Genomic DNA, 21688 nt, shown 5'->3' on the forward strand with positions numbered 1-21688 from the left:
CAGAGGGACCCCGGTTTGGTGGCTCCGGAGCTTTTCCGGTGGGCGTGGTAAAGTGAACTGCAGCTGCTCGAACAACGGTGACAAGCTCTTTGGGTTTCCTCCTTTCCTGGCCTATGAGAATTCCCAAACGCACCTGAACTGAATGAAAACTCATTCCACACGGAGCTTGCACGGGGGTGTCCTCTGGGCACAGCCCTGCCTGGCGGCCGGAGGCAGATTGTGTCTTTGTTCCCTGTTTGTACAGCACCTAGCACCGGGGGAGGGCGGGTCCAGTCCAGAGCGTTATCCACATAACCAGCGATAATTCCCAAAGGAAAGTACAGCTGGGTTTAAGACAGCATGGCGGTTCCCCAGCCCCGTTTGGCATCATCCCAGCTACACGGGATCGAAACGACCTGTTCCCACCCAAGGCAGCTCTGGGAGTCACTGTGGGTCGGGCTCATTGCACACCTGTGGCCTATGGGGATAACTGAATGTAAATCCACCCACACCGTCTCCGACCCCTGAGGGTCCAGCCCTGGCTCTCCCACCTCCAGAAGGATGGAGTGGAAGCGGGAAAGGTCCAGAGAAAGGCAACAGAGTTGATGGACGGAATGGAGCAGCCTCTGTCTACAGAGGGGCTAACCGGACGAGGGCTGTTCGGCCTAGAAAAGAGACGACTGCTGGCGGGAATGAGAGCGCTCTCACCTCGGGCACGGTGCCGGAAATGGAAAGAGACGTGTTTGCTGCAGTGCACAACACAGGGGTCTCCCAATGAGATGGATGGGCAGCAGGAATCATACACTCAAGGTGAGTGACGCACGGGGGAGGCACGAGGGAGCACGCCCCCCCCCACACACACACCATGGCAGGAGGGACAAGGAGGGTTGCCAGGCATCCAGGTTTGAACCAGACAGTCTGGGATTTGAGCTTTCTGTTTGGGAAACAAGATGAGAAAATAGACCTGGCCGGTGTTTCCTAACTAAGCTGTAATGTGGATGTGATGTCATGTCAAGCGTATCCGGGATTTTTGTTGAAACCACCTGGCAGCCCTCGAGGCAAGAGGCTTGCCAGTAGCCGATGGAGGGCCCAGCAGGGAGGCAACGTGAGCTGGGCTGTATTGCTCTGTTTGCCCCACCACTGCTGGTGCCAGCCCCCAACCCACAAGTCTCCTGGGCTGCATCGCTGGGGTGGGGGAGGCGGGGAAGAGGCGGGGTGAGGGTGGAGCAGGGGCATGGGGCAGAGGAGTTCTCTCAGCCCTTCCCCAGGCTGGGGGAGGGTCACGTGGTCCCTGAAATCGTCAGTCTCACGTATTTAGACCAGCGACTGGATCGCTCAGGCTGGAATTCACTGAAGACTTTTCCACCGACAAACGCGGTTTTGTCGAAATCCAGCTGTCTGGCGATCCCGACGGGCGGCCGTTCCGAAGGGGTCGTTTGGCCTTTCTCAGGCAGAGTCGTTGCGTTTCTCCCTTCCCGTCACGCTGAAATCGGCGGGTGCGGGACATAAAATGCAGCATTCGCCAGTTTGACAGTCGCCAAGCAAAACGTTCCAGCGGCACCTGGCAAAACCAGGCTTGATGCTGCCGCGTAATTAGTCACCAAATTCCATCCCTCCGCCCGGGGCTGGGAATTGTTCCCATCTGGCCCTACGCGCTGTGGTTCAGCCTCCCCAGCTATTTACCAACAAACCCCGCCGAGCGCTTTGTCTCTGAGTCACCCCTCTCGTGCCGGGCCAGCTCCTCGTGTCTGATCTGCGAGCCGAGCCACTCACGCTACCCGACCTCCGTCTCGATAAATCTCCCCCGCCGCGCTGACGGGGCTTCCCTCGGCTTGTGTTCTCCACCCGGAGCCGGCCTGGAACGCCTGCCCACTCCTCTTCCAAGCTGGCAGGCAACCAGGGTTCTGCAGTGACGGGGAGTGGGCGGGAGAGAGCCGGCGCTTGGCAAGCGAGGGCGGGAACGGTGCCAATTGCTGCTCAGTTGTTTACGCACCGATTTCTCTGAAAAGCCCTGAGTGCTTGTGGAGCAGGGGCAGTGCCTCGGAGGGGGGCTCTGCTGATCACTAATGTCTGTGGGGCCGGGGCTTGTGGACTCCGAGTTTCCATCCCACGCTCGAGCGTCCACATGGCCCGGGCTTTCAATGGGAGGGTCGGGGGCTCCCAGCTCTGCCGATCGGGCCATGCTGACTACACAGACCACAGTCTGGAGCTGTGGCCACACTACAGACCAACAGGGCCTGAGCCAAGTGGGCCTGGGGGTCTGCCCCACCCCTTGGCAGGTCCTAGGATCTGGGTCCTGGTGCTTGCTGACCCGAGTGTGTGGACAGAAGAGGGCCTGGGGGGCTCCAATCGGAATCAAAGCCGTGCACATGGACCCAACGGCTCTCACGTCTCCAGGGCTGGCCCGGAAAGCCTGATTCAGCTGCAGATCCCATGGAAGCCCGTCAGCACCAAGATCTGGGGGCATGACTGCAGGTTGGGGGCTTCTCCCTAGCACCTGCACCAGCGTTACCTGGCTACGGTGGGTGTGAGCATGTGCAAGGACAGCAATGCAGCAGCTACTTTCAGGGGGCTTCTGCGGCCCAGACTGAGGCCTGTTGGGCTGCATCCCTGCTGCTGTGTCTATTGCTCGTGCACCGATCCAAGCTGCATTTACACGTCAGGCCGTGCTGTCAACCTATCCCGCCTGTCAATGTGCTCTCTGAACGTCAGATCTGCCACAGGTGGGGCGTGGCTTGTGCCTGGCACAGACCGGAACCTGGCCTGCGAGGAAAACCAGCCTGCTCCACACTGAATTCCTCAGCTGTTGCTGCAGAGAAAGCATTTTTTCCTAACAGCAAAATCTCAAATGGGGATTTTTTTTGGGGGGGGGGGGGAGGAAATACCCTCCTATGTCAGCCTGCCCCGTTGTTTTTTTAAAATTTCGCCTTAAAAATCCATTTTCACTGTGCTGTCTAGTAATATTCCCTCTACTGTTTTTCTGCCCACGTGTAGAACAAATGTTGTGTGTGCCAAGGCAGGTGCGGATGTGCACCACCAGTAGAAACACGTGCTGTTGGCTATGGACACTCTGCTAATCAGCTGGGTGGCATTTGAATCTCTCCTGGGCGGCTGCCCAAGGGCTCAGCTGACAGGGAACACTACTGCCTAGACTGGACTAGATCCTTGTCTGATTTTATTGGGTCCATGGTTGAGGAGTTGACACTGTGATTTGTACTAGGGACTAAATAAAACTCCCTAGTTGTTCCCTGTCTCCCAATCTCTGTCTAGATGTCTGCCCATCCTGCGGCTGTGAGTTCCTTGAGTTAAGGATCCTCCCTTCTCAAACATGGCTGACTAGTGAGGCGGGGGAGGAAAGGAATTCCCATTTGCGGAGGACTTTCTCATTTGTTTGGTCAGTCCACATGAAACCCCCCAGTGCTGAAATCCCCTGGAAGGGAACGGAGCCCCGGGGCAGTCGTCGGGGGAAGGGAGCAGGCCACGTTAGCTGGAACTGGAAGCAACTCCTCCTCCATGTGGACGAAGCAAAGCAAAGCTCCATGCAGCTCAACCTCACCCACACGTGGCCACATGCTTTGGTATGCTCCTGGGGGGACAGCCCTGGGTCTGCAGACCCTGCAGGATGCTCAGCCCCAAAGGAGGTTGGCTAGTGGGTAAGCTCTAACAGAGTCCTGCCTGCGTTCCACCCGCCCGTCAGGAAAATCACAGTCTGCAAAAACGTTTGGATTGCACCGTATTGGCAAACACTGACAATAACAACATTCCCTCTGAACTCTTCCAGCCAGCCCTGGGAGCTGCCGTGTGCTGCTAACCCTCGTCTATGCCACTTCCCCTTCCAGGGGACTCGCGCCGGCCAGTGAGTGATAACTAGCCAGCTGCTGCAAGACCCTGGAAAGGCAAAATGCTCCTGTTTCGCCCGCCTTTCCCTCTGTGCCCATGGGCGTGGGGGTGGGGAAAGGGGGGTTGAATCGAATGGGGTTTGATCTAGTGGCTCCGTGGGAGCGGTCCCCCAAATGAACCCGCAGATCTGAGCCACAGGTGACCTGCATCTCGCCGGCTGGTCATGTGACGCCACGTCTTGTCACGTGATGGCCAGCCTGGCATTTTGTTTTTCCACTGGTGAACATAGAAACCAGATGCCTCTTTCTTTTCTGGGTTTAATGCCAGCCCCTGACGTGCTCCTGGAACGCAACTGCTGCCCTGAAAAACTACCAGCCAAAATCCCTTTGCATTTTAACACAAGGAAGGGATTATGAAAGCACAAAAACGCTGGACAGTTGTTTTCTGAGTAGTCTCCTTCCTCCCAGGGGGCTCTCCTTCCTCCCAGGGGGCTCTCCTTCCTCCCAGGGGGCTCTCCTTCCTCCCAGGGGGCTCTCCTTCCTCCCAGGGGGCTCTCCTTCCTCTCCCAGGACAGGGCCGTGTTGCTCACTGTGTTTGCATGCCTAGAATTTGTGGGCGGGGCCGACTGAACCGTAGCAGCGCTGTGATTGGCTGCAGAGGGAGCGCCCGGCCCTCGCAGTCAGCACACACCTCACTTCCCGGGCAGTGGCGTCACGTGTGCGTCACTTCAGGAATGCAGGTGGGAAAAAACCGCCACGGCCAGAAAGCAGCGGAATCTGGCAACCCCGAGCGCGGGCAACGGCAAACAAGATCCCTCGCGGGCCCCACCCAGAACCCCTCTGGCCCGCAGGTCGCCCGCCCCGGCTCCATCGCGTTAACCCCACGTTGGGACTGGCCCCTTTCGCCGAAGGGCAAAGCCCCAATTCCCAGGAAAAGCAAACGCGGGGTCGGTGGAGACAAGGCGTTTCGGAGCACGCTCCGTAGCTCAATGCCTGGCGCGGGAGATACGCCAGGGGGCTGGTCGCCGGCGATAGCTGGCGTAAGGAGGTGGGTATCCTGCCTGTTCATACGCAGGCGGGCGATGGGCGCGGGTGGATGCTGAGAGCAGCACTTCCTGCCTGGCTTCCTCACACACGTCATCCCGGGGCAGGATCACTTGCCTCACAGGCAGTCTGTAGGCGCTAAGTGCCCCGTGTAGTCAGCCTGCCTGACCTGCTTTTCCTGGGCCGTGCCCCGTGACACCCTGGGCGCTGGCAGCCGTGGAACGCCTGTGTGGGAGGGAACAGGTGGGCCTTGCCACTGGGCCTCGCCGCTCTCTGATGCCGGTGCGGGGGCAGGGCTGCCAACTGGTCCGGAGGCGGCAGGTGAGTATCATGTTTCCTGGTGCCCAGAGCAGGTCCAAGTCCCCTCCTCCCATGCACCTCTGGATCTAGGGTGGGGCTCGGGACGGGGGGCTTGGTGTGTGGGAGGGGCTCAGATCTGGGACACAGGGCTGGGGTGTGGGCTGCAGGGTGCAGAGGAGGGTTGGGGTGTGGGAGGGGTCAGGGCTGGGGCAGTGGGTTGGGTGCAGGCTGTAGGGTGCAGAGGAGGGTTGGGGTGTGGGAGGGGTCAGGGCTGGGGCAGTGGGTTGGGTGCAGGCTGTAGGGTGCAGAGGAGGGTTGGGGTGTGGGAGGGGCTCAGGGCTGGGGCAGTGGGTTGGGTGCAGGCTGTAGGGTGCCGAGGAGGGTTGGGGTGTGGGAGGGGCTCAGGGCTGGGGCAGTGGGTTGGGTGCAGGCTGTAGGGTGCCGAGGAGGGTTGGGGTGTGGGAGGGGCTCAGGGCTGGGGCAGTGGGTTGGGTGCAGGCTGTAGGGTGCAGAGGAGGGTTAGAGTGCAGGTTCTAAGGTGCAGAGGAGGGTGGGGTGTGGGAGGGGCTCAGGGCTGGGGCAGTGGGTTGGGTGCAGGCTGTAGGGTGCAGAGGAGGGTTGGGATGTGGGAGGGGCTCAGGGTTGGGGCAGTGGGTTGGGTGCAGGCTGTAGGGTGCAGAGGAGGGTTGGGGTGCAGGTTCTAAAGTGCAGAGGAGGGTTGGGGTGTGGGAGGGGCTCAGGGCTGGGGCAGTGGGTTGGGTGCAGGCTGTAGGGTGCAGAGGAGGGTTGGGGTGCAGGTTCTAAGGTGCAGAGGAGGGTTGGGGTGTGGGGGGGGTTCAGGGCTGGGGCAGTGGGTTGGGTGCAGGCTGTAGGGTGCTGAGGAGGGTTGGGGATGCGGGAGGGGTTCAGGGCTGGGGCAGTGGGTTGGGTGCAGGCTGTAGGTGCAGAGGAGGGTTGGGGATGCGGGAGGGGTTCAGGGCTGGGGCAGTGGGTTGGGTGCAGGCTGTAGGTGCAGAGGAGGGTTGGGGTGCAGGTTCTAAGGTGCAGAGGAGGGTTGGGGTGTGGGGGGGGTTCAGGGCTGGGGCAGTGGGTTGGGTGCAGGCTGTAGGTGCAGAGGAGGGTTGGGGATGCGGGAGGGGTTCAGGGCTGGGGCAGTGGGTTGGGTGCAGGCTGTAGGGTTCTGGGGATGGGTTTGGGGTGTGGGGGATGGACAGAGCTAGCCCCCCTTCTTCTCTTCTCCCCCCCCCCTTTTTTCTCCTTCACCCCCTCGCACGTGCCTCCTCCCTTGGCAGACGCAGCAGCCAGCAAGGGAGCCGCAGAGCTGAGCTGCCGGCTGTGGGTGGGGCAGGGCGCAGGTCAGGTTTCCCAGGCCAAGCAGCTGGCAGGGGCACTTGGGGGAGGGGCACGGGAGCCGGCAGGTGGGGGCAGGGCACAGACCCAGCCCTCACGCTAGTGGAGCCCGGGCACCACGGGCAACTCGCCGCCTAAGAATGGGCCAATGTAGGTGACGCGGGGTAATTTGCAGTCTCCTGCTTCTCCATGGGGGTTTGGTCCTTCTCCCCAGCCTGAACCCAGGCCCCCCCACGCCCGGCTCTACTTGCACAACCAGACTAACGGCGGCGGGTGCCTGGGACCGGGCAGCGTCTTACTCGCCCTTGGGCTGACGGCGTCGGTTGTCCTGCCTGGCAGAGTCCTGGGGCCCGGAGGCTCCTGGTGCCGACTGGTTCTGCGCTGGTGGAGCTCCCCTGAAAGCCCCGGGACTCTCCTGCTTTATCCTGGAGATCTGGGCCGGGATACTTATCGCTGGGACTTTCAAACGAGCTAAAGGGAATTCGGAGCCCAAATCCAGTCGAATTGAGAGTTGGGGCCTAACTCCCTTAGCGCTCGCAAGAATCCCACCCCGATAACTGCAGAATCGGAACAGCTCCCTCCACCTCAACCGGGGTAATCTCATCCCAACGGCTCCCTCCACCTCGCCCGGGGTAATCTCATCCCAACGGCTCCCTCCAGCTCACCCGGGGTAATCTCATCCCAACGGCTCCCTCCACCTCGCCCGGGGTAATCTCATCCCAACGGCTCCCTCCACCTCGCCCGGGGTAATCTCATCCCAATGGCTCCCTCCACCTCGCCCGGGGTAATCTCATCCCAACAGCTCCCTCCACCTCGCCCGGGGTAATCTCATCCCAACGGCTCCCTCCACCTCGCCCGGGGTAATCTCATCCCAACGGCTCCCTCCAGCTCGCCCGGGGTAATCTCATCCCAACAGCTCCCTCCACCTCGCCCGGGGTAATCTCATCCCAACGGCTCCCTCCACCTCGCCCGGGGTAATCTCATCCCAACGGCTCCCTCCAGCTCGCCCGGGGTAATCTCATCCCAACGGCTCCCTCCACCTCGCCCGGGGTAATCTCATCCCAACGGCTCCCTCCACCTCGCCCGGGGTAATCTCATCCCAACAGTTCCCTCCAGCTCACCCAGGGGTAATTTCATCCCAACGGCTCCCTCCACGTCACCCGGGGGTAATCTCATCCCAACGGCTCCCTCCAGCTCACCCGGGGGTAATCTCATCCCAACGGCTCCCTCTAGCTCACCCGGGGGTAATCTCATCCCAACAGCTCCCTCCACCTCGCCCGGGGTAATCTCATCCCAACGGCTCCCTCCAGCTCACCCAGGGTAATCTCATCCCAACGGCTCCCTCCACCTCGCCCGGGGTAATCTCATCCCAACGGCTCCCTCCAGCTCACCCGGGGTAATCTCATCCCAACGGCTCCCTCTAGCTCACCCGGGGGTAATCTCATCCCAACGGCTCCCTCCAGCTCACCCGGGGTAATCTCATCCCAACGGCTCCCTCCAGCTCACCCAGGGTAATCTCATCCCAACGGCTCCCTCCACCTCGCCCGGGGGTAATCTCATCCCAACTGCTCCCTCCAGCTCACCCGGGGTAATCTCATCCCAACGGCTCCCTCCACCTCACCCGGGGGTAATCTCATCCCAACGGTTCCCTCCAGCTCGCCCGGGGGTAATCTCATCCCAACGGTTCCCTCCAGCTCACCCGGGGGTAATCTCATCCCAACGGCTCCCTCCAGCTCACCCGGGGTAATCTCATCCCAACGGCTCCCTCCACCTCGCCCGGGGGTAATCTCATCCCAACTGCTCCCTCCAGCTCACCCGGGGGTAATCTCATCCCAACGGCTCCCTCCACCTCACCCGGGGGTAATCTCATCCCAACGGTTCCCTCCAGCTCGCCCGGGGGTAATCTCATCCCAACGGCTCCCTCCAGCTCGCCCGGGGGTAATCTCATCCCAACGGCTCCCTCCAGCTCACCCGGGGTAATCTCATCCCAACGGCTCCCTCCAGCTCACCCCAGGGTAATCTCCCAGGGTAATCTCATCAGAACGGCTTTCCTAGCTCACCCTGGGGTAATCTCATCGCAATGACTGCCCTCCAGATCGCTGTGGGGTAATCTCCCCAGTGCGCCAGTTAGAAGTTACACCTGCCATGGGCTGTACGTGCCCTGGCTTGGGAGGTTCTTTTCCCCACACACATGGGCCCTCGACTCCATCTCTGTGCTGCGGTTTCTGCTGTCCAACCTGGAATGCAGCCCGTGCCACCCGCTGTGGTCGATGGAGTGCTGAACTAGCCAATGACCCAGCTGGCGTGTGTGCCCAGGACGGGGCGGGGGGCTGTACACTCAAAGCTGCCAGTGTGAACAGCAAAGCAGCGTAGGGGCCCCTTTCGTAACACGGTCTCTGAGCCGTTCAGGAAACGGCGTGTGCATAATCCTCACTTCCAAGGTCAGGCAATGTAGCACGAGGAGGGACCCTTAACGGCCTTAAGAACAGAGGCAGGAGGGTGGAGACAGGTAGCATGTGGAATGCCACAAGACATGACCGGGAAGGCTTTGTATATAAATGACCTTTAGAAGACGGTATCACTTCTAAGGTAGCCAAAACCGGCTGCCACAGCCCGGGGCCAAGGTGTGGTCAGGGAAAGCAAACAGAGCCAGGCTGTGCCAAATGCAGAGTGGGGGTGGGCTGCTGAGCCGGCATTTATCTCCACAGTCTGCTCTGCCCTTGTCAGAGGGCTGATAAGTATCGCGGGGCGGGTGGACGTCTCTGCCGAAAGCAAGCGCCTCTTCCCAAAACCGGGGCATTGTCCAGGCAAACAGGCATCATAAAGAGCTGGCTATTGTGTCTCCGCCGCGCTTTCTCTGGTGAAACTGGAATTGTTCCTCCAGAGCCAGGGGAGCAAACCAGTGGAACGACTTACCGAAAGTCGTGGGGGATTCGCCCGCTCAGGCAATTTGTAGCTCAAGACTGGATGTTTTTCTGAAAGATCTGTCCAAGCTAAAACAGGGATTATTGGGGGGTTTCTATGGTCTGTGCTATGCGGGAGATCAGACTAGAACACAGGGCTGCAGTGGCCTTGGACTTACTGCATCTAATGGGGCCCATGCGTACCACGTGGGAACCAGACGACTGTCCCCACAGCTGTCTGGAAGTTCTGATTGACCATGGTCAACAGCCCCAAAATACTGACGTGGCCACAGACGTGTTGCCACATGCTTAGTTCACGGCTCACCCCTGTCCGTGAGGGTGTCTCCAAGTGCTTCATGACGGAGCAACCCCTCCCCTTCTGTTTGGAAAATCACCCCCGGCAGCCCCGCTGCGCTCGGTGCTGTACAAACACAGAGCAAGCAGCTGAGCTTGGCCCACAGATCTGACGGTGTCGGTATCAGACAAGAGAGGACACAGGGGCCCTGAGAAACGGGTGTGCAAGGCAACAGTGAGGCAATCTTGTCCAAATGGGCAGACGCAAAGCAGGGGGAAGGGGCTGAGCACCCCAGCAGAGCCGCCACGTGGTGGCTTCAGTGGCACGTTACCTGACGCCCGTGGGTTTGGGCGGGTTTCCGTAGGAAGGGATCAGCCAGGTGGGAAGGGAGCAGGGAAAGCGAGAGAAGGCCGTACCCGCTCTGTGGAGCCCCGGAGCCCTGCTCTGCGCTGCTGCAGTCGGACGGATGGAGTACTAGGCCCCATCTGTGTTAGGCCACATGACTAGAGCACGGGGAGGGCCCTGGAGAACTGTGCGCGTCCACAGGCAGCTAAGCGCCGTGCGTTGCCAGTGCAACCCCTCAGCTGTGCCGTGTTCCGGAACAAGATGGCGGGTCAGTCTCCAGGGCCCATTCTGCTCTCGGCAGCCGGGGCCGTGGCACGGGACTGGCGTACGATCTCGGGCTTGCTTCAGCACGGGGGTGCCCGAGATGGGGGAGGTCAAAGAGCCTTTGCCTCCCCACTATTTAAATGCACGTCTGAGGCTCTGAACTCAGGAGAGGTGGGGGAGGGGAGTCAGGTGAGGAGAGTGGTGTTCCTTCCCAGCTGGGATGGTGGAGGGGCCGCTGGGTCAAATTTGAGTGCCTGGCACATAGGGTCACAACACCACCTCAGTTTGGTGAGTTTTAGTTCCTTCTCCCCCTCCTCCACGCTCCTTCAGGGGCATTCACTAGAGATGGCATCTCGATTCGTTTATCAAACCAAACATTCCCAAGATAATGGCACCACAACTCTTGCAAACGGGTCTGTGCCAGGGGAGCTGTGTCTGACAAAGTGGGTTTATGCCTCCCCAAAATCTGGAAGGCCCCCCAGGACTCCTCGCTGTGTTTAACTGCCCCCAGGGCGTGGTCTGTGTTACCTTGGACAAACTTAGAACGAAACTGAAGCAGCCTCCTCGGATTCCTTTTGGAAGGGACTGGCTGAGGCCAGGTGATTAGCCTCCACCCTATCGCCAGCTTCCTCCCCACGCTTTGTTCTGTCATCACAGCTGTCTGGTATGCGACCGACGTGCCTGCGAAGCAGCCTGAAATATTGGCTAATCAATGGTGAATCAGCGGCTGTGTGTTATCATGTTCCCCCTGGTTACAGGAAAACATGAGGAGAAACGTGGCAGAAAGCATGTCACCTTGACTGGCCTTATGAGAAAAGGAACCAAAACTTGAGTTCTCTCAGAGCGCCTTGGGCACTGCTGTGGGCTGTTTTTCTACATGTGTGTATCTCTCTCTCTATTTTAGTGAGTTTGCATGTCTGTCTGTCCTTGAGTCCGACCCTCCGTCCAGCTGTGAATCCGTTTGTTCAAGAACTCCTCCTAAATGGTAAGAGCCAGGACCACCAAATTTGGGAGGCAGCTTCCTCTTCTCCTAACTTAAAGTAAGGTCGGGGTTTGGTTGTGCCAGGATAACAGGGTGTACCTGGGATTTGATTATTTTCCATAATATGGAAAGGGAGGGATCTGATAGGAGGGATCGTTATGCTCCGCAACGACCACAGGGGGCAGCGAGCATAAGGGACAGTTAAACTTCAGTGTGACCACAAGGGGGCAGGCACACCAGGGAGGGAGTGGCTAGCTGGGGCCGGGGCTCTCCCTATGGCCAGCTACCGAGTACAGGTAAGGGATCCCCTGCCCCAAACCTGCCCTCCCCCAGTCCTCGGCCATAGCACTGAACTGGGGAGGAGCCCCACCACAGGCCACCAGTCCCAGCCTCCCCACCCCAAGGGGCCGCCAGCCAGCTTGGGGGCAGGGCAGCCCAACTCCAGCTCCCCCCCCCCAGTGAGGAGCCCAAGTCTGGCCTCCCACAAGGAACAACCACCTGTCTGCCTGCAGGCTGACTAGCCATGGACATCTCAGTCGCAATCCCCCACCACAGAGGGAGGAGCCACTGGGGGGCTGAGCCCTCCCCCCATCCCAGTCCCAATTTCTCCCCCCTCCAGCAAGAAGATTCCCCCCCCCCCCCCATGAGGAGCCGCCAGCCGGAGGGATATCAGCCTCACCTCAGTCCCTGGAAAAATCATGGAAGGAATCCCATTAGAAGCACTTGGAAGAGAGGAAAGTGATCAGAAATAGTCAACATGGATTCAAGGGCAAGTCGTACCTGACCAACCTGATTAGCTTCTATGATGAGGTAACTGGCTCTGTGGACATGGGAAAGTCAGTGGTTGTGATATACCTTGACTTTAGCAAGGCTTTTGATACGGTCTCCCACAATATTCTTGCCCGCAAGTTAAGGAAATATGGATTGGATAAATGGACTGTAAGGTGGATAGAAAGCTGGCTAGATTGTCAGGCCCAATAGGTAGTGATCAACGGCTCGATGTCTGGTTGGCGGTCAGTTTCTAGCGGAGTGCCCCAAGGATCGGTTCTAGGGCCAATTTTGTTCAACATCTTTATTAACGACCTGGATGCGGGGATGGATTGCACCTTCAGCAAGTTTGCAGATGACACAAAGGTAAGGGGAGAGGTAGATACATTGGAGGGTAAGATAGGATCCAGAGTGACCTAGACAAATTGGAAGATTGAGCCACAAGAAATCTGATGAGGTTCAACAAGGACAAATGTAGAGTCCTGCACTTGGGATGGAAGAATCTCAAGCATTGGTACAGGCTGGGGATCAACTGGCTAAGTAGTTATTCAGCAGAAAAGGACCTGGGGATGACAGTGGAGGAGAAGCTGGATACGAGTCAACAGTGTGCCCTTGTAGCCAAGAAGGCTAATGGCATTTGAGGGTGCAGTAGGAAGAGCATTGCCAGCAGATCTAGGGAAGTGATTATTCCCCTTTATTCAGCACTGGTAAGGCCACATCTGGAGTATTGTCCAATTATGGCCCCACACTCCATTACAGAAGGGATGTGGATACATTGGAGAGAGTCCAAGGAGGGCAACCAAAATCATTAGGGGGCTGGAGCACATGACTTATGAGGTGAGGCTGAAGGATTTGGGCTTATGTAGTCTGCAGAAGCGAAGAGTGAGGGGGGATTTGAGAGCAGCCTTCAACTTCCTGAAGGGGGGTTCCAAAGAGGATGGAGAGAGGCTGTTCTCAGTGATGGCAGATGACAGAACGAGGAGCAATGGGCTCAAGTTGCAGTGGGGGAGGTCTATGTTGGATATTAGGAAAAACTATTTCCATAGGAGGGTGGGGAAGCGCTGGGATGGATTCCTTAGGAAGGGGGTGGAATCTCCATCCTGAGAGGTTTTTAAGTCCAGGTTTGACAAAGCCTTGGCTGGGATGATTTAGTTGGGATTGGTCCTGCTTTAAGCAGGGGGTTGGATTCGATGACTCCTGACGTCCTTTACAACCCTAGGATTCTAGGATTCTACGTCTACAGCTCTTCAGTGAACCTTTTCTGAGGAGAACTTGTCAAAAAATGAAAATGGCCCTGTCTCTCCTTATGGGTCTCTTCTTCCAAATCAAGACATAGCATGGGGTTGGCTTGCCAGAAGAAGTGTGTGACAATGTCTTGTGTTACATCCACCTTTTTCTTAATCTTGCTGTGGGTTTAAAAAAATAGTAGAGAAGGAGTGTCTCCTCTAAATGGAAAGCCTATAAAAAGACATTGACGCTATCCCCTGCATATGACTGTTCCTCTGTTTGTGGGTGAATATTTCAGCCTTTGCTGAACTATATCCAGATATTTTAAGATATTTTGGCCTTGGAAAGGGTTCAGAAAAGGGCAACTAAAATGATTAGGGGTTTGGAACGGGTCCCATATGAGGAGAGGTTAAAGCGACTGGGATTTTTCAGTTTAGAAAAGAGAAGACTGAGGGGGGATATGATAGAGGTCTATAAAATCATGAGTGGTGTGGAGAGGGCCGATAAAGAAAAGTTATTTATTAGTTCCCTAAATAGAAGAACTAGAGGACACCAAATGAAATTAATGGGTAGCAGGTTTAAAACTAATAAAAGAAAGTTCTTCTTCACACAGCGTGTAGTCAATCTGTGGAACTCCTTGCCAAATGAGGCTGTGAAGGCTAGGACTATAATAGAGTTTAAAGAGAAGCTAGATAATTTCATGGAGGTTAGGTCCATAACCTGGCTATTAGCCAGGGAATAAAATGGTGTACTTGGCCTCTGTTTGTCAGAGGCTGGAGAGGGATGGCAGGAGACAAATCGCTTGATCATTGTCTTCGGTCCACCCTCTCTGGGGCACCTGGTGCTGGCCACTGTCGGCAGACAGGATACTGGGCTAGATGGACCTTTGGTCTGACCCAGTACGGCCGTTCTTATGTTCTTATGTTTATGCAGAATTTAACTAACGATTAGGATTGACTACTCTGGAAGCCACAAGATAAGACAAAGAATAAGACTTTTCAAAAGAGCCAGGGTCCCATTTTCAAAAGTGGCGGAATGCCCACGTCAATCTTGAAAATGGGACATAGGCCATGTCTTCACTCAGTGGAAGATCAACATTGCTGTGATTGATCTTCCGGAGTTTGATTTCAAAGTTCTAGATAAGACCCATTAAATCAAACTCAGAGAGTGCCCCAATAGGCAGCCTGTACTCCTGTGAGGAGTAAGGAAAGCCGACAGGAGTTGCGTATCTTGATTCATCCTTCTCCTTTAGTGTAGACCTGGCCTTAGTCTGTTCTGCACTTCTGGAAGTCTTACCCCAAGACTCTGGAATAGTCCCAGACAATTAGTGGAAGCTACATTGCTTGAGGAGCTCGCCACCAGACCAGACCAGAGACTGTAAGGGGCAATCTGAAACTGGTGCCGAACAAAGGTCAAAGTGGTGTAGAATGAAATGAAAAATGCATTTTTAAATTACTGCCAGTACTACGCTGTGGACAACATCTATGAAAATGGTCGTAACAAGATCCATCCATCAGCCAGATCCGCCCCAATGAGTTTATGCACCTATGGACTCTGCCTTCATCCACCTAGAATTCTGTATGTTGGGACCTGAAGAGGCGTCTTCGAACGGTATTCTTCATGGTAGTCTTGCTTCTCTCTCTCTCGGGCTGCTGCTGTTCATGCACAACAATCAGATTCCTCCTCTCCTGCTAAACGAAGGGAATCTGCGCAGCTCCATCAGGACAGTGGGCAGACACAGGCATGTAGCTGGCTCCGCTGCGTCTCCTTTCCTGTCTCAAAGACCTGCCGGGACCTATTTGCAATGAGTTCATCCTGCTGCTAAAACGCGCCCCGCTGCCTGATTGTCCCCAGATGCTCCTGATCCCTCCCGTGTCACTCGGTAGCACGTCTCATCTGAGGACGTTGTATGTTTTTCTAGTATTAACAAACAAGCCAACCCTCCCTATTTCTATAGGGGAAACTGAGGCACGACAGGTGACTTGCCCATGGGGCAAAACTGGGAATAGGACCCAGACATCTTGCTGCCCATCTGTTCACTGGGCCAACGTGCTTCAGGTATTTCAAGGTGGTGTTGGAGACGGTAACTGTAGAATGTTAGAGCATTTTGGAGAGGGACCGGCGCTGCTGAAGGATAGACGTGTAGGCAGGAATAAATGTACAAATGTTATAATTGACTGCTGCCTGTCTGTCCAGTCCAGCTAAATAACCTGGGGGGGAATCTCCCTGCAGATGAAAAACGATAAAGCCGATAGCCAGCAGGATTTATATGCTGGTAAAGAGATTGTCTACTAGCGCTGGTCCTTCTGTTAAACTTCAAGAAACGAGAGCCCTCTAGAAATGCAGGAAGGTCTCCTAAAGTCACTGAAGCTCTGGTCATTGCAGGACTATTACCGAGAAGTCTCGAGTGCTTTGTCCAGGTTCATGCTGAGTCGTTTTTGGGATGGGATTTGGGTGACTTCGCTGCCCCCTGCCATTTGCCAACTAGTGCCTGCAAACCTCTGAGATGCGGGAAATCGCTCCGTGGCACACGGTGCCTGCCTCCCACCACGGGTGAGCTCCACCCTCACTATCTGCTGGGCCGCCACCCTTCAATATTTTACCTCTGACTGTGGGAGACCGTAACTCAGTTTCACTTTCTCTTCCCTTTTCTCGGCAGTGGGTGAGGACCGATGTTGTAAAGTGACGCCCGGTTTCCCCGGGAATGGATAAGCAGTCTCAAAGTCCAGAGGTGCGGTGTGCCATGGACAGAGCACCGTGCGTGCTTACTGCTCCGCTGATTGTGTTCCCGCCTTGTCACCGCGCTGGCGGTAAAGCTGTAATTGTCGTCATCCTATCCAGCTTGTTTAACTAAGAACAATAAAAATGAAACTGGCCTAGAGCAGACTTCCCCATTCCCTTTGGATCTAAGCCCCCCACATCTTAGTTGACATGGGAGGAGAATCATCCAACATCTGGATCAAGAGGTGAACCAGGTAGCAATGGGGCAGGCTGCCGGTGACTGTCAGTAATGAAGGAGAAAAGCCTTAATACTCCAGATTTACACTGGTTCATTAAAGGTGGGGGTGACACCAGTGTCACTCCAGCAGGTGAGAGGAGACTGAACTTGGAATGATCTCGATGGTGCAAAGGGCTGTGCGGCGGTGGAATGAAAAGAAGCGAAGGAAGATTTGGGGTGAGCGTTGGGATGCAGGGGGATCTGGTCCTAATGCTCCACTATGCAGCTCTTCTGTGCGGTCTCCATATTGAGACTCTCACACAGCAAGTCGGCGAAGAGGAGAATAGTTAATGGTCCTTCTGGAATCCAAGTGAGATCAAGCAACTGAATGTACAGGCCATATTCTTAGCCAGTGGGCCTGACTTTCAACTGGTTCAGAACCTCAGCTGGTCCAATAGCTCCAATGAAGGCTTTTAGGGGGTCAGAGTCCTGGGGTTCAGAGAAGACACATCACTGCTTCTAAGACCTCTGGTAGACCATAGTATATTCTGCTGAATTGCTATTTCAATACCCCTACTTACAGGGTGGCCAGGTCATTTGGAAGGACCCATCTTCCTTCACCTGTTTGAAAGAGCAGCCGGAGATGCACCAAGAAGGTGCATGTTCATATTATGCTTCTTTGCCCCACCCCAAAGTCTTTCAAGTTAAAGGACTGCAGTTCGACCACGTGGGTTCTCCATACAGCAGATTTCTTACCCACGAGGTTGAGAGTTTCCTGTCCAGCGGTGTCCTGTGGTGACTATAAACAGGGGTGTGGCTAAAGGCAGTTCTTCTCGAGGAACTGGATTTGCGTCACGATGTCACAATGCCTGTTTGTGCAACTCTTGAAAGGTATGGCGTGTGTGACCGAGCTAGTAGCTGTCATCTTGGGTTATAAGAACAGTTGCCGATGTTCCTCCATGTCTGCTAGGCAGCTGTACTTTATAACTGCGGAAGCTCATTGAGGGAGCTGCCATATAGGGTGGAAGGATGGGTAAGGCACTGGACTGGAGATCCAGGATAAATTCAAAAGGGATAGAAAATGAGACAGAGAACATCTTATTGTCTCTGTATAAAGCCATGGTACGCCCGCATCTTGAATACTGTGTACAGGTGTGGTCACCTCATCTCAAAAAAGATATATCAGCGCTGGAAAAGGTTCAGAAAAGGGCTACAAAAATGATGAGGGGTTTGGAATGGGTCCCATATGAAGAGAGATTAAAAAGACTTGGACTTTTCACCTTAGAAAAGAGGAGACTAAGGGGAAACATGATGGCGGTCTATAAAATCACGATTGGTGTGGAAATAGTGAATAAGGAAAAGTTATTTACCTGTTCCCATAATATAAGAACTAGGGGTCACTAAATGAAATTAATAAGTCGCAGGTTTAAAACAAAGAAAAGGAAGTTTTTCTTCATGCAGCACCCAGTCCACCTGTGGAACTCCTTGCCAGAGGATGTTGTGAAGACTAGGACTTTAATAGGATTCAAAAAAGAGCTAGATAGATTCATGGAGATTAGGTCCATCAATGGCTATTAGCCAGGATGGGTAGGAATGGTGTCCTTAGCCTCTGTTTGTCTGGAAATGGTTGGCAGGAGAAGGATCACGTGAGGATTACCTGTTGTGTTCACTCCTCTGGGGCATCTGGCATTGGCCATTGTTGGCAGACAGGATACTGGGCTAGATGGACCTTTGGTCTGACCCAGAATGGCCATTCTTATGTTCTTATGTTCCAAGCACTGCAACAAACTCTCAGTGTGATCATGAACAAGTAGAGTCCCCTTTCTGCCTCAGTTCTCCAGCTGTAAAATGGGCACACTACATATATAACTAATATTGTGACAATAAAATACACTGATGATTGTGAGTGGCTCGGCTATTACAAGGATGTGGGCTTGATAAGTAGCTAGGAATGTCCTGTGCTCTTATTTCCAACCCAGAGCATTTACCAGCAGAACAATTGTACTTCTCTGAATACCAGGTCCTCTGGTCTCCTCTGTGTGCATCTAAAAAATCATAAACAGATTAAATCTTCAGGAATTATTTGACATGTTTAGTCACTGAATCATCTCCCTAGAAGAGCCAATCAGTTGCCAGAAAAATTATACCCTCAACCCGTATTTCTGGTTTGGCGGCACTAACTTTGTAATTATTGTCCTGGTTTAAAAGTCTGTGTAGGCCTGGCCACACAGCATGGCAGAGTGTAAGGGGGAGGGTAGCTGACCATGGGAACAGCTTAAAAAAGGATGTGGCAGATTCTCCATTATTTGAAGTCTTGAGATAAAAGGTCGGCGCTCTTTCTGCTCAACCACAAGCTAATAAAGTCAATGCAGGAATCATCTGTGAGAAACTTAATGGCCCATAATATGTAAGAGATTGGGATAGAATTGCCAGATTGGATCAGACCCTGGGTCTGTCTTGTCCCTAATTGTACCTCTGACAGTGGCTGGCACCAAATATTTCAATGGAAGGTGGAAGAACCCAACAGTGCTTAACATGGGATTATCTCTACCTCCCAGGAGGTCTCATCCAGATCTTTGATAGGGATTACACCAATTTCTGCCTAGGCATGGCATGTAATATCCTTTCAAAGGGTACGTCTACACTAGCTCGTTACTTTGAGCTAGATAGGTAAATGAGGGCAACCGGAGTTGCAAATGAAGCCTGGGATTTAAATATCCCGGGCTTCATTTGCGTGTTCCCGGGCGCCGCCATTTTTAACTGCCTAGACATTTTAAACATTAATTAACTGTTACTCCTCGTGGAATGGGGAGTAACAGTTAATACGAACTAAGGAGTTAGTTTGAATTAACGTTTAACTGCTGCATCTAGCTGCGGGCAGTTAGTTCGGACTAAGGGGGATTTAAAAATGGCGGCACCCGGGAACATGCAAATGAAGCCCGGGATATTTAAATCCCGGGCTTCATTTGCAACTCCGGTTGCCCTCATTTGCCTACCTAGCTCGAACTAACGAGCTAGTGCAGACATTAACTGCTATAACTTTGAATATTCATATTATCCTTATAAAGATCCAGCCTTTTGTTTTAATATCACAGAATTTTGTACTTTGGCTACTTTTCCAGTAGCAATGAGTTCCACCATCTAATCACACATTGTATAGGAAAGGTTCCATTGATCACTTTCAATTTTGCCACCCTCTTAATTTCGTAGGCTGTCCACTTGTTTTTCTGTTATGAGACAGGGAAAAGAGAAGCTCCCTTAGCTGACTGAAGATAGATTCTCCGAATAATACTGTCTCACCTAGATCCAGAAATCAAAGGAGTTCTCTTATCGCTAGGACATCACCAGCCCCATTTGCACTCCTGTCTATAATGTCCCCAAGAGTCAATTGTAACTTCCCCTCAATTTTCAGGTGTGCTATCTAGAGGCCACCCTGATTGGCATGGGTGGGAAATGGTTTTCCCATCCTGAGCTAACTGTTGAGATTTAAAAAAAATCCCATTCCACATTAGGACAAAACAGATCTCTTGAAATGCTTGAAACAGCTCTATCCTAGAATCGCCTGTAGCCAGTTAGACCATTCAGCTAAGAGGGGGGAGTTGCATGGACTCCAATGGGTGTGATGCCCTAATCCGTAGTCTAGTGGCTGTTGTAGGGGTGGGGTCTTTCAGTGGTTTTGACCAGAAATCTCATTCTAAGGACCTTTCCCAGCAAAAGTTTACTTGAAACCAACCCTCCCCCATGCACAGTTTCTATTCTGAGGCATCAACAGTTTCTGAGGGGAAAACAATTTCACCCCCCCACCCCCAAAATTCGTGAGTGGTTCTCATCCACTTCCTGCAGTCTGGTCCATCCTGGGGGGACCCTGGTGTCCCGGTACCGTTTCGTTGTCTCTAACAGAACTCTGCAAGAGTAAAGGCACCTGCCCGCATGGAGTCCCGTGACAATCTGACTCAGGCCGGCCTTTGCCTGGGAGTGAACCCGACTAGCAGCACAATCTCACAGCTGTTCCCTTTGCTCCACAGGCCGGTCCTGCCCGTCTGCCTCCTGAAGCACATGGCAGCCTGAGGGTGTGTTAGAACAACAATCGTAGCCCTGCGCTGTGCTGGGCGCGTCACTAAGCCAGCAGCTGGTGAGCTTGTTGTGAATCCGGGGCCTGCTGCCATTTCCTTCGGGGGGGAGGCCCAGGAGGGACTCACTTGACTATTTTGGGCCCTGGCCTGTGTTGCTCTTTGCAGGGGAGGGAGGCCAGGGTGGCTGGCTTAGGTACACACTGGTTTGGAGTGACTTGCTGTCTATTTTGGGCATGCTGCTGAGGAAGGAGCAGATGAGAGGTTTGAGCCACCTAATGACTCATTAAGGTGTTTCCTCCCATTAGGATAATGACATATACCTAGGGCGCTGGTTTCCTCATTTTATTTTTAAACCTCGGCCCCGCCCACTGGATCAGCCCACTGCGGGCCGCGCTCTTCCTCCGTAGCCAGAAATGGGTGGCCCCATTGGATGGGCAAGCGCCGCCTGCAGGCAGGGTGGTTAGACGGGTACGTGGACGTGGTGCTGGCTGAGGAATGTGGCTGGCACTGCTGCGGGAGAACAACTCGTTCTGCTCTCCCTGGTGCTTGGTGCTGGAATCTCAGCGCACAGGGCTCCGACATCGAAGCCCTGTTCTGTGGCTGCCCGACCCCGGGGAAGTGGCTTGTCCTCTGTGCCTTCCCCTCCTGCCAACCGAGGAGATGGAGACCAGCTAAGTCAAAGGGCTCGGAGATCCCTAGTCTCTCCATCAAAGGACGTTGCTGTTACATCCGGGCGCCGGAGTTTCCAATAACTCACTTCCGATCTGTCTTTGTACGGACTCTCTGGCCTGGACAGAGTCGGTGCAAAGAGCAAACACTCCATTAAATATATTGCAAACCGAGGCTTACCAAGTGCTGGACTCGGGTCTCACAGCCACGCAAACGCACTAGGCAGCCCTGACTCGGGTCTGCTGAGTCCTAGGGACTGGATCCTGAGCAGGGTTCCCTGTAAGCTGAGCCCTTGGGGAGGCCACGCAGGAGAAACTGAAATGCCACCCAGCTGATTAGTGGAGCACCTGTCACGGGCAGCATGTGTTTCTATTGGTGGTGCACATCCACACATGCCTTGGTGCACATAACAAATTTATTCTGCACATGGCGCGAACAGTGGTCCTGAGGGCTTGCTGACCTGAGTCAGACTGATTTGTGGATGGGAGGGGGCCTTGGACTCAAACCTGAGTCAGAGCCTGTGTGTGGAGAGGAGTATTTCCACCCTTGTGTGCACACCCGCATGTCCTGGTCTTCAGCTTTTAAAATGCCTCCCCCTAATGATGCAAGCTAACTACCAAAGGAAGTGACTGACAGCACTTCCACCCACACACCGTGCTCCGGAGACGGAATGACAGTCTCCTGATGGTGGCTATGGCCTATATCATTACTC

General features: G+C 54.6%; 1 long non-coding RNA gene across 2 annotated transcripts; it reads left to right on the top strand.

Moving 5' to 3' along the window:
* The first annotated feature begins 4337 nt into the window (after positions 1 to 4337).
* Positions 4338 to 21168, top strand: LOC112546819 (uncharacterized). Of its 2 annotated transcripts, none has more exons than XR_016348009.1 (3): positions 4338 to 4866; positions 11224 to 11304; positions 20260 to 21168. It is a non-coding gene; the product is annotated as an uncharacterized LOC112546819 (long non-coding RNA). The 2 variants fall into 2 exon arrangements; XR_012897964.2 differs by lacking the exon at positions 20260 to 21168 and adding an exon at positions 11921 to 13065.
* The last annotated feature ends 520 nt before the right edge of the window (positions 21169 to 21688 follow it).

This window comes from Pelodiscus sinensis, chromosome 28 (genome assembly GCF_052426305.1).
Source record: "Pelodiscus sinensis isolate ZL-2025 chromosome 28, ASM5242630v1, whole genome shotgun sequence".
Classification (NCBI taxonomy): domain Eukaryota; kingdom Metazoa; phylum Chordata; order Testudines; family Trionychidae; genus Pelodiscus; species Pelodiscus sinensis.